The following is a 14,729-nucleotide window of genomic DNA, read 5'->3' on the forward strand; positions in this document are numbered from 1 at the left end:
GAGGAGAAGATCTGGAGCTTTTGAGCACTTGAGAACACGAATTCGGCAGCTTCCATTCCAAGGTACATTAGTTGCTTGCTTTTTGCTCTTGCTTGAGCTTTGGATTGTGGTTGACACACCACTTAGGTAGTTATCTTCTTACTTCATGTAGTCTGGAAGTCCTGTCACCTTTTTGGCAGGCATTTTGCTGGCAAGTCCTCCTTCAGAGGCTCTGTTTGTGTTTGTTTACAATTGTGCCAAAGACCTCCAAGATGAGGCATGTGTTACTTGATAAGACATCCAAGAGTAGAGGCAATTGACGGATAAAAGGGATTAGTAGCTAATCCCCCGTTATTCAGTGTGTCGTTCTTTATGCTCGCACTACGTGCTGATGCTTCTGAACATGTACCCAAGATCTTTGTCCAGAGTCTGTCAAGTGGAATAGGATCTCACTTTCTGGATCCCCACGCTTTCTTTGTCATGAGCTCACCCTGGCCAGGGTTAAGAGCATGAGGTCTCATCCTCATTTCCATCTTGATCAGCTTCACCCTAACTCTCAATATTAGTGGTTAAGAGCTACAAATTACCATTGTACAGTTTGGCTTGTTGGTCGAGGTTGACATGACCCCTCTTGACTAAAGCCCACCCATGGTTTGAAGCCTCTTGTATGTATATAGTGTGTGATGTTTGTTTGCTTGTGAACTTTTGATGTGTGTGCTCTTGAACTTATAGTTTCCTGTTTGAGCTTAATTTGAAGATCATTATCATGTTCATCCATGTGGAAGTTACAAGATACATTGAGGATCTCTTATGAGACTTGTGTGATTGCTTATGCTTTGTGCTTGCTTATTCCAAAGGATGGGAGCCACTTGGATCATCTATATGATCTCAAGAGAGGAACTCCTAGTGTGGTTTCATTTCTTAACCATCACCTTCTTGTTTCCTTAGAACTTAACCTTCTTTTTCATTTCTCCACCTTAACCCAAACCAAAACCTTTTTGTGCAAACATTTGACTTTGTTTTCAACATTAGAAACCTAAGCCTTATGCTTTTGATTTTCAAACTTTCTTTTCATAACACTCATTTTGAATTGAATCTTTAAGTCAACTTTGACCATTTTTGTACATACTTCTAATTGGTAAATATAACCCATTTAAATGTTTCTTTTGTGGTTTCAATGATCCACTTTCTTAATCAAATTTTTCTTAACCTTTAGCTATTAGGTTTGAGTTATCTTTGTGGTAGATGTAATACTCACCTTTGTCCTTAGTGATGGACAATGAGCCTTCCATGCTTATTATAGGGTTAACCCCTCACTAGCATGTTAAAGCTATCCTCACATGGTGGACTTGTGGTTTTTTCAGGTTGAGTTTTCTCCCTTTGATAACAAAAGACCTTAAGGCTTTTGGACCAATCAATCCACTCATTTGTTTTGAAATTTTTTACCCGAACTACGAGGTTTTGATCCTAATCTTTTTATAAGAGGGTACGTAGGCAATGGGTTTATCCATCCAAACACAAAATGTAAATAAATTTGTATATTCTTTTCTCATCTCTTCAATCATGTTTGCACAAATAAAAAATTTCACAAACAATAACCTTTGCTACAAGTATGAAAAGGGCTCCCTAGGAGTACCTAGGATGTTTTGGGTGCCTAACACCTTCCCATTGCATAACCAACCCCCTTACCCAGATCTCTGTTTCTTTTACTAGTTTTGTTTGTAAAACTTTTAGATTTTTGTTCGATTTCTAACCTTTCCTTTGGATAAATAGAAGTGCGGTGGCGACTCGACTTTGTATGATTTACCTTGGATTTAGTCAATATATCCAATGGTAACGACTACACCGCTACAGAAAAGTGGCGACTCTGCTGGGGATAAATCTTCCCTAGTGGGTTTTGCCAACTTTTCACGCTTGTTGTATTATATTGTTTGTGACATATTTTTGTGCAATTTGGGATTACTGTATTGTATGTAATGATTGAATTTCTTGATATATTAATTGCTTGTGTGCTTGGTGATCTTTGTATACTCGAACTCGAGTGCACTTAGGATAGGAGAATGGTGTAGTCTTGTCGACTTGTGTGGAGGTATTCCTTAGCAAGTTGACTTGCGAGTCCATTCACTTGGTGGAGATCATGTTGGGATCAATAATGTCACACAAGTAAGTTGTGGTTAGATATTACTCTTTCCAATATAGACCTTAGAAGCCAAGGACCTTAGTTTACCAAACCTATCTTGGCCTATTTTTAGGATGTAGTGCGGAGGTCGTTCAAATGTAAGATTTGATACGATTGTTATGCGATACTACACTCATAAGAGTCTCTCTTGAGAATATTTTTGGAATACGAGTAGTCGTTTCTCCGATAATATTCGAAAGATGGGATGATGACTATGGGAACCTCTTGTAGAACATGTTTGGCAGGTTTAAACCCTAGTACACTCCCTTTGGGTGGTTCTTAACCGAGACTCCATGCTCGTGACTGTCGCATTACGCGAAAAACCGGCGGGAAAAAGAAACAACAGGGCCGCCACCGTGTGTTATTTATCCCAAAGGAGGGAAAGGAAACGCTCGAAGTAAACCTGGAAAGGAATGGTCTCGCGACCAGAGATGGATGGGTACGGAAGTCGGTTATGCGAAGGGAAGGTATTAGCACCCCTACGCATCCGGCGTACTCGACGGGATCCACGCTCAGAAAGAATAGAAGAAAGGTTGCTAGAAACTTCTCAAAACACTGCACACACGCTGGAAACAAACACAGAAAGGACGGAAGAAGAGGAAACGGGACTCGGCAGGATATCGCATCCTGGGCCTACGTAGTTTGTCAGACATAAACATCAGAGTCGACGTAGTTCGGGGACAGGGGAAACGTGCTTGCTAGGATGTCGCATCCTATGCATACGTATCTTCTCTAACCAGAGAAGAATCAGAGCACTCGTAGCTCGGCTAACGCACGCCAAACAAAGACACTAAACGGAGACGCTGAGACGTCAAACGAGACACACAACTGGAAATGGAATGCCAATCAATGGGCTTACATCCAACTCCAGACACACAAAGCAAAAAAGGAAACCGACTGCCAATCGCTGGACTTATGTCAGACTCCAGACACACACACATAGGAAACCGAATGCCAATCGCTGGACTTACATCAGACTCCTACCAGAAAGGGGGTCACACAAAAAGAAAAGAAAGCGGGCGCCCGGAGAGATCAGCTCATCTCCTGCCTACGTACCTCATCTGGTATGAGGATCAGGGCGACCTAGTTCCCCTTAACAGGGAAATAACTTCTAACCTAACCAGAGACAAGGGAGATAACAAGCTACTAGGGAGACTACGACTCGAGCCTAGAAGTTGTCATGCATACGATCCCTATGTTGAGGTCTCTATCCTAACTTGCACAGGAAGCAAGCTATCCTAAACAGCACAATCAAACAAATACAAGCACAATAAAGCAAGCACACACACTATATGCAAACAATTGGCTCATACAAGGCTAGGCTGTAGAAACAAGCCAACTGGAATGGGGTGTTTTTAGCTCTTAACCCTAACATTGAGAGTTAGGGTGAAGCAGATGAAATGGAGATGAGGGTTGTGCCTCATAGCTCTTATCCCTGGCCTGGGAGAGCTTGACTCAAATAGAAAGTGTGGGAGTTCAGAATGAAGGAACTCTTCTCCACATGACTGACACAACAAGATCTTGGGTTCTTATTCAAAGTGCATCAACACATGGTGTGAGCAGGATGAATGACTCAACTGAATAGCAGGGGATGGATTGCACATCCCTTTTATCTGCCAATTGCCTCTTAAGAGGTCTTTACCTGCTTGGCACAAAATTAAACAAGGCACAAACATTGCCTCTTAAGGAGGGCTTCAGACAGGTGTCTGCCAACATAACATGACAGGTCTTCCAAACTACATGAAGATCAAGGAATTATACCTCAGTGGTATGCAAACCACAAGCAGGCAAAGCAAAGTTCAAATGAACTTAAAGCAACTTAGGTACCTGTGGAAACATCTAAACCAATCAGTACATAAACAATCAACAGTCAATATCAAGCAGACAACCCAATATGCAACACACAAGCCATAAACACAAGTGAATTATCCTCAAAGCCTACAAAACAAACCAATGTTAGCCAACAATAACAAATGATCAAGCTCAAATGAAGGAGCAACATCAACCATGGAGATGTATACTTGAACCTGAAATTCACAACTCAAATATAAGTAACAAACCACTAGGTCAAAGCCTAGGGTCAAAAGAGGATCAAAAATCCAAAACAGAACTTGATATTCAACATAGATCACATTCAACCAATAAAGAACAAGCCCTAAAAAGGACCAAACCAAAACCATCATGCAAGTCCATGTAATATGCAAGAGAAGTCAATGACCAATTCAAGGCACACATTTGAACATTAAGAATGAAAATTCCCAATCAAAACAGAAATGATTCAAATAATTCTGGAAAAAATCATGAGCATCCAACACATCCAAAACATCCATCATACAAAAAATCAGAAGCATTAGAGGTCATTTGGCATGGAAATCAAATTGCACAAGTTGATCATCCAAAGGTGTGACACAAATTGTCACACCATGCAAACACAAGCATAAAACAGAATTGGCACATGAGAAAAATACCAAACCAAGCCTAAAACATCCATCAATGTGTCTAGAATCAGCATGTAAAATTTCAAGTCCATTGGATTAAAATCAAGCATTTCATGATAGAAAGAGTAAGGCAATGTCACAAATGCACCTATGAGCAATCAACCTAGAGCAAATAAAATTCCAGCCATGCACAACTTCCAAATTCATGATCATAAAAAACTAGACATTTTAAGGATTATTTTGCAAAAACTTGGGAGTGATTTGGAGCATTTTTCAATTTATTATGGATTTTACAAATTGACATAAAAAATGAAATTCAAACATGAACATGCATGGCAAAAGAGGAGGGAAACACTAAAAATGAATGAACAATTTGAATATTGCACTCGGCCAGAATCGATCCTAGTTCCAATTCAAAAGAAATGCGCGCCAAAGCATGAAACGACACTGTTTCATTAAAAACCCTAAGCTGCATGGCAAAATCCAGAAAACCGCCGCTATTGTCCAGAAAACCGACACAAATGATGATCTTCATCTTCTTCATGAGGAAGAAGATGAACATTCATACTCAAATTCTAGAAATTCCAGAAACTTTCCAGAAATCCACAAAAACTATGTCATTAGCAAGATCTTGCCATGGTGAACACGAATCAAGCAACAATTAAGCCTAAAACATCAAGATCAAAGAGAATCGAGCATGAACATTTTTGCATCTCAAACTTCAAACGCGCATAACTCAATGAATACTACACCATTTCACACGATTTTTCTACCAGAATTCTCAGTAAACAAAGATCTACACAATTATGTTCATGGATTTGAGAATTGTGAAGATCGAAAATCATACCTCTTGAAGAGCAGGTTCTTGTTTTGCACGTTCCAAGGCTCTAAATGATCCAAAGCTCCTATATAATACTTGTGGAGATGATTGATGAAGAATTGGAAGCTCCAACACGCGTGAATCCAGCTTAATTTGAAAACTCCATTAACACCTTCAAGCTTCAAGCATGGTTGAATCTGGCACGAATTCTTCAAAGTGCACGTTGAATCTTACTCCAAACTTCACCAAGATCAAGAATTATGCAAGGAAATGAGTGTTTGTGTGAAGAATCTTGAAGTTCTTTGTAAGAGAAAATTTTGATCAAAATTCCAAATCTAGATCTGAAAATGTGTGTTCTGATCAATACAGTTATGATTAACCTTATATATGTCCTCTTAATCAACCTAAAATCATGATTAGGCCAAAGCTAAATGAGATTAGAAGGATATAAGGTGCATGCACAAATTTGCATTTTCACCTCATGCATGAGATGCACACGTGAACAGTACACCAAGCTGGCCCAAATCCACTCAAAATTACTCCATGCACACATTGGAATTGGAATTACATGCATGTGATCAACCAATTTTGATTTTGGCAAATTTCCTTTAAAACTTCATGAACAAGCAAGTGATCATATGATAACATTTCATGCAATGTGATGGTTGATTTGGAAATTTCATGACATGAGAAACATTTTTCAAAAAGAACCACCAAATTTGGAGTTTTGGTTCAAAAGATATGGCCATTTGAAGTTTCAAGCACACTTTGCAATGATTTGATCATAACTCCTTAACCATTCATTAGAAATTCTTGATCTTGGACTTTTTGGAAATGGGAGAGAAATATATTCAACTTTCATGTTGGACAAAGTTTCATTTGAAGCTTCTTTGATGTTGGAAAGTTGAGTTGAAATTGGTCCAAAAACTTGCCATTTTTGGAAACTTTTGATCTGGCTTCAAAATCTTCAAGGTAGATGTTTGATATGTTGAATGAACCTCTTTGGGACATGAGTGAAGTGTCTCAAACCATTTCTCCATCTCCTAGCCCTCAGTTGACTTGCAGTTGACTTTTATGGCCCTCAGATGACCTGGTCATGCACTGTGGACTTTGAGCCTTCAACACTTGGCCAACTTGCATCAAAATGAACCTTGGGTTGCGTAAGCTCATTGGAACAACCATAGGGCCTTCATCTCATGGAAAAACCCTTGCTCTCTTGCACAGATGGATTCTCATGATCAGTTTTGACTGATGAAATGCAACATGCTATGCAATGCTAATGACCTAAAAGTGAAATGAATGTACAAATGGGAGGTGCAAATTTGAGGTGCTACAGTGACTCACAACAAACCCTTGATTCATGGTTGATCCGTTCATGTATCCTTAATATCAGTGGAACTTGGGTGTTGATAAGGTGTAAACCATAATCCACCAAAATGGATGATTGATATTAAGGATAATATGATCCATCCCATGACCTTTGTTTGGTGTGCTTTGCGTGATCCTTGAGTGTGATTGTTGCATTCATGCATTCATGCATCCATCTGCATCCATATCATCAATAATAAAAAGAAATTGTTAAGGAACTTAAAGGGGTTTATTTGCAAAATTTTCAGACATGGAAAGACAAAGAAGGAATACAAAGAAGTACAGCTTCAGACAACCCGATTTGAAATAGTTAAGGAATCTGACATCCTATGTATTAGATCCCTTGGCTTTCAAGGCTCGTTTTGGGAAGCTTCTTCCTCTTCTGACTACTCAGGTGGATGAAGGTTTGATGAGTGTATTGGTGCAGTTTTATGATCCTCTGTATCGTTGCTTCATGTTTCCGGACTTCCAGCTTTTGCCTACCCTTGAGGAGTATGCTTATCTCGTGGGTATACATATCCTGGATCAGTTGCCGTTCAGTGGCTTGGAGAGTATTCCTACTTCTCGAGAGATAGCAGACATGTTGCACATAGATGAATCTCTGGTTGGTGCTCATATGACTACCAAAGGTGGAATTCAAGGTCTCCCTTCTGAGTTCCTTGTTGTTCAAGCTATTGTTTATGGGAAGGCCATGAGTGAGGATGCCTTTGAAGCCATATTTGTACTTCTCATCTATGGGTTGGTATTGTTCCCCAACATCGACAAGTTTGTGGATGTGAATGCTATTAGGATCTTCTTCGCTCTTAATCCCGTTCCGAATCTGTTGGGTTATACCTATTTCTCTTTGCATATGAGGAATGCAAAGGGTGGTGGCGCTATTGTGTGTTGTTTGCCTCTATTGTATAAGTGGTTTATTTCTCACTTACCTCAGACGGTCGCCTTCAAGGAGAACAAGGGATGTCTACGGTGGTCCACGAGACTTATGTCTCTCACTAATGATGATATCTCTTGGTATAACTGTGTATATGATGGTGTGCAGATTATTGATTCTTGTGGTGAATTCTCCAATGTGCCTCTTCTTGGTGCATGTGGTGGGATTAACTACAACCCTGTTTTAGCACGTCGTCAGCTTGGGTTCCCCCTAAAGGATAAACCTAATAACATTCTGTTAGAGGGTGTGTTCTTTCAGGAGGGTAAAGATCCCCAAGGCTAGAAGGGCAGAATGGTTCGCGCTTGGCGCAAGGTTCATAAGAAAGGAAGGAAGGAGTTGGGTCCTAAGAGATGCATTGCTATGGAGCCTTACACTGCTTGGGTAAGGAAGAGAGCATCTGAGTATCTCATGCCTTATGATTATCAGAGACCTACACCTTTGGTTGTGGCTGGGCCTTCAACCCTCCCTAACCAAGGAGTAGAGGAGTTGAGAGATGAAGACTTATCACGTGCCTGGATCCGTGAAAGGGAAGAGTTGCTTCAGCAGATTAAGGAGAAAGATGCTCTGGTAGAGTTTCTTGAGCATCAGGTTATTGATGATCCTAATGATGCATAGACTTCTCTACTTCCTCAGTCTTCCAAGTTTTGGAAAAGGAGGTATGACCGACTCGCCAAAGAAAAGGCAGATATGAAGGTAGCCTATGAGAGGGAAGTGAAGAGGCTTCGCGCATCTGTTCTTCCTGTGTCCCGAGCTTCTAGGGATCCATAGGATGATTATTTTCCTTTTCTCTTGTATATGATTGACAATGTTGTACTTCTTTCTCCTGATATAATTTGATGAGATATTTCCATAGGCAATCAAATGCTTAATATTTCCAAAATTTGCAAATAAAACCCTAGAGTTCCTTTGAAATAAAAACAAATCATATGCACAAGCATTGCATGCATCGTGTGCATAAGCAGGTTTTGTTCCCGGCTTCTGGTCCTGTGGTCTAACTCTGTGCTCTTCATTTATTTTCAAGACAAGCTGACTCACCGGTACTACACTAGAGCCAACTCTTCCAGATTGATGGATCATCTAGAGCAAGAGAACCGTGAACTCAAAGAAGAAGTCGCCAGACTGAGTGCTTTGATGGAATCATTCCTGGCTTCCCAGAGCCAGTCTTCTCCAACACCTTTAACTCCTCCCCAGAGGACAGTCATCTCTGAGATTGTTTCCTCAACTGTGCCTGCAGCCAGTGCACACTTTGTGCCGACAGCTATGCCAGCCGGGTTTCCGTGGGGGATGCCTCCCAATTTCTTGCCTGAGGGCCCTGCTCCAACTTTTGCTTCTATGTCGACATCTAGCCCGGTCCTTGCTGTTCCTCCTCCTGTCGTGCATATCGTGCCTAGGGTAGACGACACCATCTATCATTCTGAGCCGTCTGAGGGCCCAGATGTCCATGAGAAGATGGATGTTATGAATGACCAATTTCTTGAGCTGCGCAAGGAATTGAAAACTCTTAGAGGAAAGGATCTCTTTGGCAAGTCTGCTGCCGAATTATGCTCGGTTCCCAATGTGAAGATTCCTGTGAAATTCAAGGTCCCTGACTTTGAAAAATACAAAGGGAACATTTGTCCTCTCAGCCACCTGGTCATGTATGCCAGGAAGATGTCAACTCAGACTGATAATGACCAGTTACTCATCCACTACTTTCAGGACAGTCTGTCCGGTGCAGCTCTGAGATGGTATATGGGGCTGGATAGTGCGAACATCCGTTCCTTCAATGACCTTGGCGAGGCCATCGTCAAGCAGTACAAGTACAATGTGGATATGGCTCCCGATAGGGATCAGCTAAGGGCCATGTCCCAGAAGGACAAAGAAACATTTAAAGAGTACGCCCAGAGGTGGCGAGAGTTGGCAGCGCAGATTGTGCCTCCGCTGGAAGAGAAGGAAATGACCAAGATCTTTCTGAAGACCTTGAGTTTATTCTATTATGAGTGGATGATTGCTAGCACTCCTTCTGACTTCACCGAGATGGTGAATATGGGGATGCGTCTAGAAGAAGGGGTTAGAGAAGGACGTCTAACCAAGGAAGAAGGCTCTTCTGCCAAACGTTATGGGGCGTTTGCAAAGAAGAAAGATGGAGAGGCACATGCTGTGACCTCCCATGTGAAATCTAGAAGACCCTCTGTGAGGAGGAAGACCGTACGTCCCGCCGGTAACCAGCACCAGGTGGCTCATATAGCACCTGTTTACAGAGACAATCAACAATATCAGCAGCACAGTAACAATCAACCATCTCAGCAATATCAGCAACAACAACATCATCCTCAGCAGCAGGCCTATCAGCCTCGCAACAGTAATCAAGCCAGCACGAGCTATGATAGGAAAAAGGTCACTTTTGATCCGATTCCGATGACATAAGCAGAATTATATCCCTCTTTGATAGAGAGGAAATTGATTACTCCGAGAGACCCACCAGCTATACCTGCTAACCCTCAGTGGTGGTGTAAGCCTGAATTGCATTGTGTATATCATTCTGGTGCTCCCGGCCACGATGTGGAGAATTGTTTTCCGTTGAAGACCAAGGTTCAAGACCTTATGAGGTGTGGAATTTTATGCTTTGAGGACGTAGGTCCTAATGTGAAGAAGAACCCATTGCCCGAGCATGGGAAATCTGTCAACATGGTCCAGGGCTGCCCTGGCAAGTACAAGGTCAAATATGTCAGCCATATTCGACAATCTCTGGTTGAGTTGCATCGTCTGTTGTGTGAGTACAGTCACTATGAACACGATCATGACAGGTATCGAATTTGCTCGGTTAACCAATTGGGTTGTCGCCAGGTGCGCAAAGACCTTCAGGAAATGCTGGACGGAGGAGTTATTAAGATTCTTCAGAATAGGAATGTTGACGAAGATGAGCCTGAGGTCAACGTAATTTCCCCAGTGTTTCGGATACCCGAACCTGTTATTATTAAGTATGATGGTAGCAAGCAGAAGGTTTCCCCTTCCCTGATCATTAAGCCCGCCGGTCTTGTACCATATTCTTCTGAAAAGGCAATTCCTTTCCGTTACAATGCTGTTGTTGTAGAAGATGGGAAAGAGATGCCTTTGCCATCCTCCTCTGTTGTGAATATTGTTGATGTAAGTGGTTTGACCCGCAGCGGCCGCGTGTTTTCCGCACCACCGAAGCCTCAGGCTAAGGCTGATTTTGTTGAGCGCCCGATTGGGAATGCGGTGAATACCCCGAATCCGGCACCTGTTGTTAAGCCCTCCTCTGTACAAAAAACTCCTACTTCTGTTGGCCCTAGTGGCAATGTGAACGAAGACTGTGATGAGATGCTGAAGCTCATCAAGAAGAGTGAGTACAATGTTGTAGACCAGCTTCTACAAACGCCATCCAAGATATCCTTGTTATCATTACTTCTGAATTCAGAACCACATAGAGAGGCTCTGCAGAAAGTTTTGGATGTGGCATATGTAGATCACGATGTCACTATAGAACAGTTCGATAGCATTGTTGCAAACATTACTGCTTGTAACAATTTGAGTTTCTGTGACTCTGATCTCCCTGAGGAGGGAAGAGACCACAACTTGGCTTTACACATATCTATGAATTGCAAAGACGACGCCATGTCCAATGTGCTGGTGGACACTGGGTCATCCCTGAATGTATTGCTGAAGTCCACTCTTTCTAGACTGTCACATCAAGGGCCTCCCATGAGGCAGAGTGGAGTTGTTGTGAAAGCTTTCGATGGGTCTCGAAAGACTGTGATTGGGGAAGTTGATCTCCCTATCAAGATTGGACCAAGTGATTTCCAAATTACCTTCCAGGTTATGGATATTCACCCATCGTACATCTGTCTCTTAGGCAGACCATGGATTCACGAGGCTGGCGCCGTGACATCCACCCTACACCAAAAGCTGAAATTTGTGGTGGTAGGGGGAGAAAAGGCTCTCCTGGTTAGCCACTTGTCTTCCTTCTCATACATAGATGCTGAGGATGAAGTTGGAACTCCTTTCCAAGCTTTATCTATAGCTGAGCCTGTTGAGAAGAGAACTCCTTCATTTGCTTCTTATAGAGATGCGAAATTAGCCATTGAATATGGTGCAATTGCTGGTCTAGGAAAAATGATTGAGCTGGAAGACAATAAGTCTCGGGCTGGCATAGGCTTTTCTTCTGGGGTCTTCAATGAGAAAGGGTTGTTCAAGAGTGGAGGTTTTATCCACACTGATCAGGAGGAAGAAGTTGCTGCTATTTTGGAAGAAGATGCATAGGATTCTGACAATTTCGTCATCCCTGGAGGAATCTGCAACAATTGGGTCGCTGTGGATGTTCCTACAGTCGTCCACAAGTCAGCATAATGATCGCTTTGTTTGAAAACCCTTCTCTCATGCCAAAAGGAGAAGTGATGACATTGTTGGCAGCGTAAATACAATGATATTTTCATTCAATAAATTCATGTTGAATGTTTGTTTTTCCAATTATTTTCTCTTTTTGCTTTTTTGCATGAAATTGGTGATCACATTAAACCCTAAAAAGAATAAAATCAATCTTTTCATCTGCACAATGATTTGCCTTGTTTGATTTCTAAAAGCTTTTCATATCCAAAATCATTATGCAGGTTGATTTCTAAACCCATTGAACATAATGATCCAACACCATCTCCCAATTTTGATTTCCCTGTATTTGAGGCAAAGGAAGATGATGTTGAAGAGATTCCTGATGAGATTACCCGTTTACTTGAGCATGAAAAGAAGATCATTCAGCCGCATCTTGAGAATCTGGAAACAGTCAACTTGGGGTCTAAAGATTGTGTGCGAGAAGTGAAGATTGGGGCACTCCTGGAAGAATCGGTCAAGAAGGGGTTGATCGAATTGCTACGAGAATATGTTGATATCTTCGCTTGGTCGTATGAAGACATGCCGGGTTTAGATACAGATATTGTGCAACATTTCCTGCCTTTGAAGCCTGAGTGCGTGCCTGTGAAGCAGAAGCTCAGAAGAACTCATCCTGATATGGCAGTGAAGATCAAGGAAGAAGTTAAGAAGCAAATTAATGCGGGGTTTCTGGTGACTTCTACGTATCCTCAATGGGTGGCCTATATTGTGCACGTGCATAAGAAATACGGAAAAGTCCGGATGTGTGTGGATTATAGAGATTTGAATAAAGCTAGTCCGAAAGATGATTTCCCTCTACCACATATTGATATGTTGGTAGACAATACAGCTAAATTCAAAGTCTTCTCATTTATGGACGGATTTTCCGGATATAATCAGATTAAGATGGCACCCGAGGATATGGGGAAGACAACATTCATCACACCTTGGGGAACATTCTGTTATCGAGTGATGCCCTTCGGTTTGAAGAACGCCGGAGCCACGTATCAACGTGCTATGACTACCATGTTCCATGATATGATGCACAAGGAGATTGAGGTATATGTTGATGATATGATTGCTAAGTCAAGAACAGAAGTTGAACATGTAGAGCACTTGTTGAAGCTTTTTCAGCGTCTAAGGAAGTTCAAGCTTCGTTTGAATCCTAACAAGTGTACATTTGGAGTCCGTTCTGGCAAGTTATTGGGCTTTATTGTCAGTGAGAGAGGTATTGAGGTTGATCCTGCAAAGGTCAAAGCAATACAAGAGATGCCTGCGCCCAAAACTGAGAAGCAAGTCCGAGGTTTTCTTGGCCGCTTGAATTATATTTCCAGATTCATATCCCACATGACTGCCAGATGTGCGCCGATATTCAAGCTCCTCCGGAAAGATCAGTCTCATGATTAGACCGAGGATTGCCAGAAAGCTTTCGATAGTATCAAAGAATATCTGTCTGAACCTCCAATCCTGTCTCCGCCTGTAGAAGGAAGACCTTTGATCATGTATCTGACAGTTCTTGAAGACTCAATGGGTTGTGTCCTTGGTCAGCAAGACAAATCAGGGAAGAAAGAGTATGTTATTTACTACTTGAGTAAGAAGTTCACTGATTGTGAGTCTCGATACTCAATGCTTGAGAAAACATGTTGTGCTTTGGCTTGGGCTGCTAAGCGTTTACGCCAGTATATGATAAATCATACAACTTGGTTGATATCCAGAATGGATCCAATCAAGTACATCTTCGAGAAGCCTGCTTTAACAGGGAGAATTGCCCGTTGGCAGATGTTGTTATCTGAGTATGATATTGAGTATCGAGCTCAGAAGGCTATTAAAGGTAGTATCTTGGCTGACCACTTGGCACATCAGCCTATTGAGGATTATCAGTCAGTTCAGAATGACTTCCCAGATGAGGAGATTCTGTATTTGAAGATGAAAGATTGTGATGAGCCTACACTCGATGAAGGGCCAGAGCCTGGTTCCAAATGGAGTGTGGTATTTGATGGCGCTGTAAATCAGTATGGAAATGGTATTGGGGCAGTAATCATTACTCCTCAGGGCACACATATTCCTTTTACAGCAAGGCTAACTTTCAAATGCACGAATAATATGGCTGAGTACGAGGCCTGCATTATGGGATTGGAAGAATGCATTGATCTTAGGATCAAGCACCTTGATGTTTATGGTGATTCGGCCCTCGTTGTCAATCAGATCAAGGGTGAATGGGAAACGAATCAACCTGGTCTTATTCCATATAGAGATTATGCGAGGAGGATTTCAACGTTCTTTACTGAGGTTGACTTCCATCATATTCCTCGAGATGATAATCGGATGGCGGATGCTCTTGCTACGCTTGCTTCGATGATTCTGGTTAAATATTGGAATGAAGTTCCCAATATCACTGTGATGCGCTTGGATAGACCAACTCATGTATTTGCAGTTGAAGAAATAAAAGATGATAAGACATGGGATTATGACATCAAGTGTTTCCTCTAGAAACAGGTTTATCCGCCTAGGGCATCTGTGAGAGATAGGAAAACTTTGCGGAGATTGTCAGGCAGTTTCTACCTCAATGGTGAAGTGCTTTATAAGAGAAATTTTGACAAGGTTCTGCTCAGATGCATGGATAGACACGAAGCAGACTTGTTGATGACTGAG

Source organism: Lathyrus oleraceus, chromosome 5 (assembly GCF_024323335.1).
Source record: "Lathyrus oleraceus cultivar Zhongwan6 chromosome 5, CAAS_Psat_ZW6_1.0, whole genome shotgun sequence".
Taxonomy (NCBI): Eukaryota; Viridiplantae; Streptophyta; class Magnoliopsida; order Fabales; family Fabaceae; genus Lathyrus; species Lathyrus oleraceus.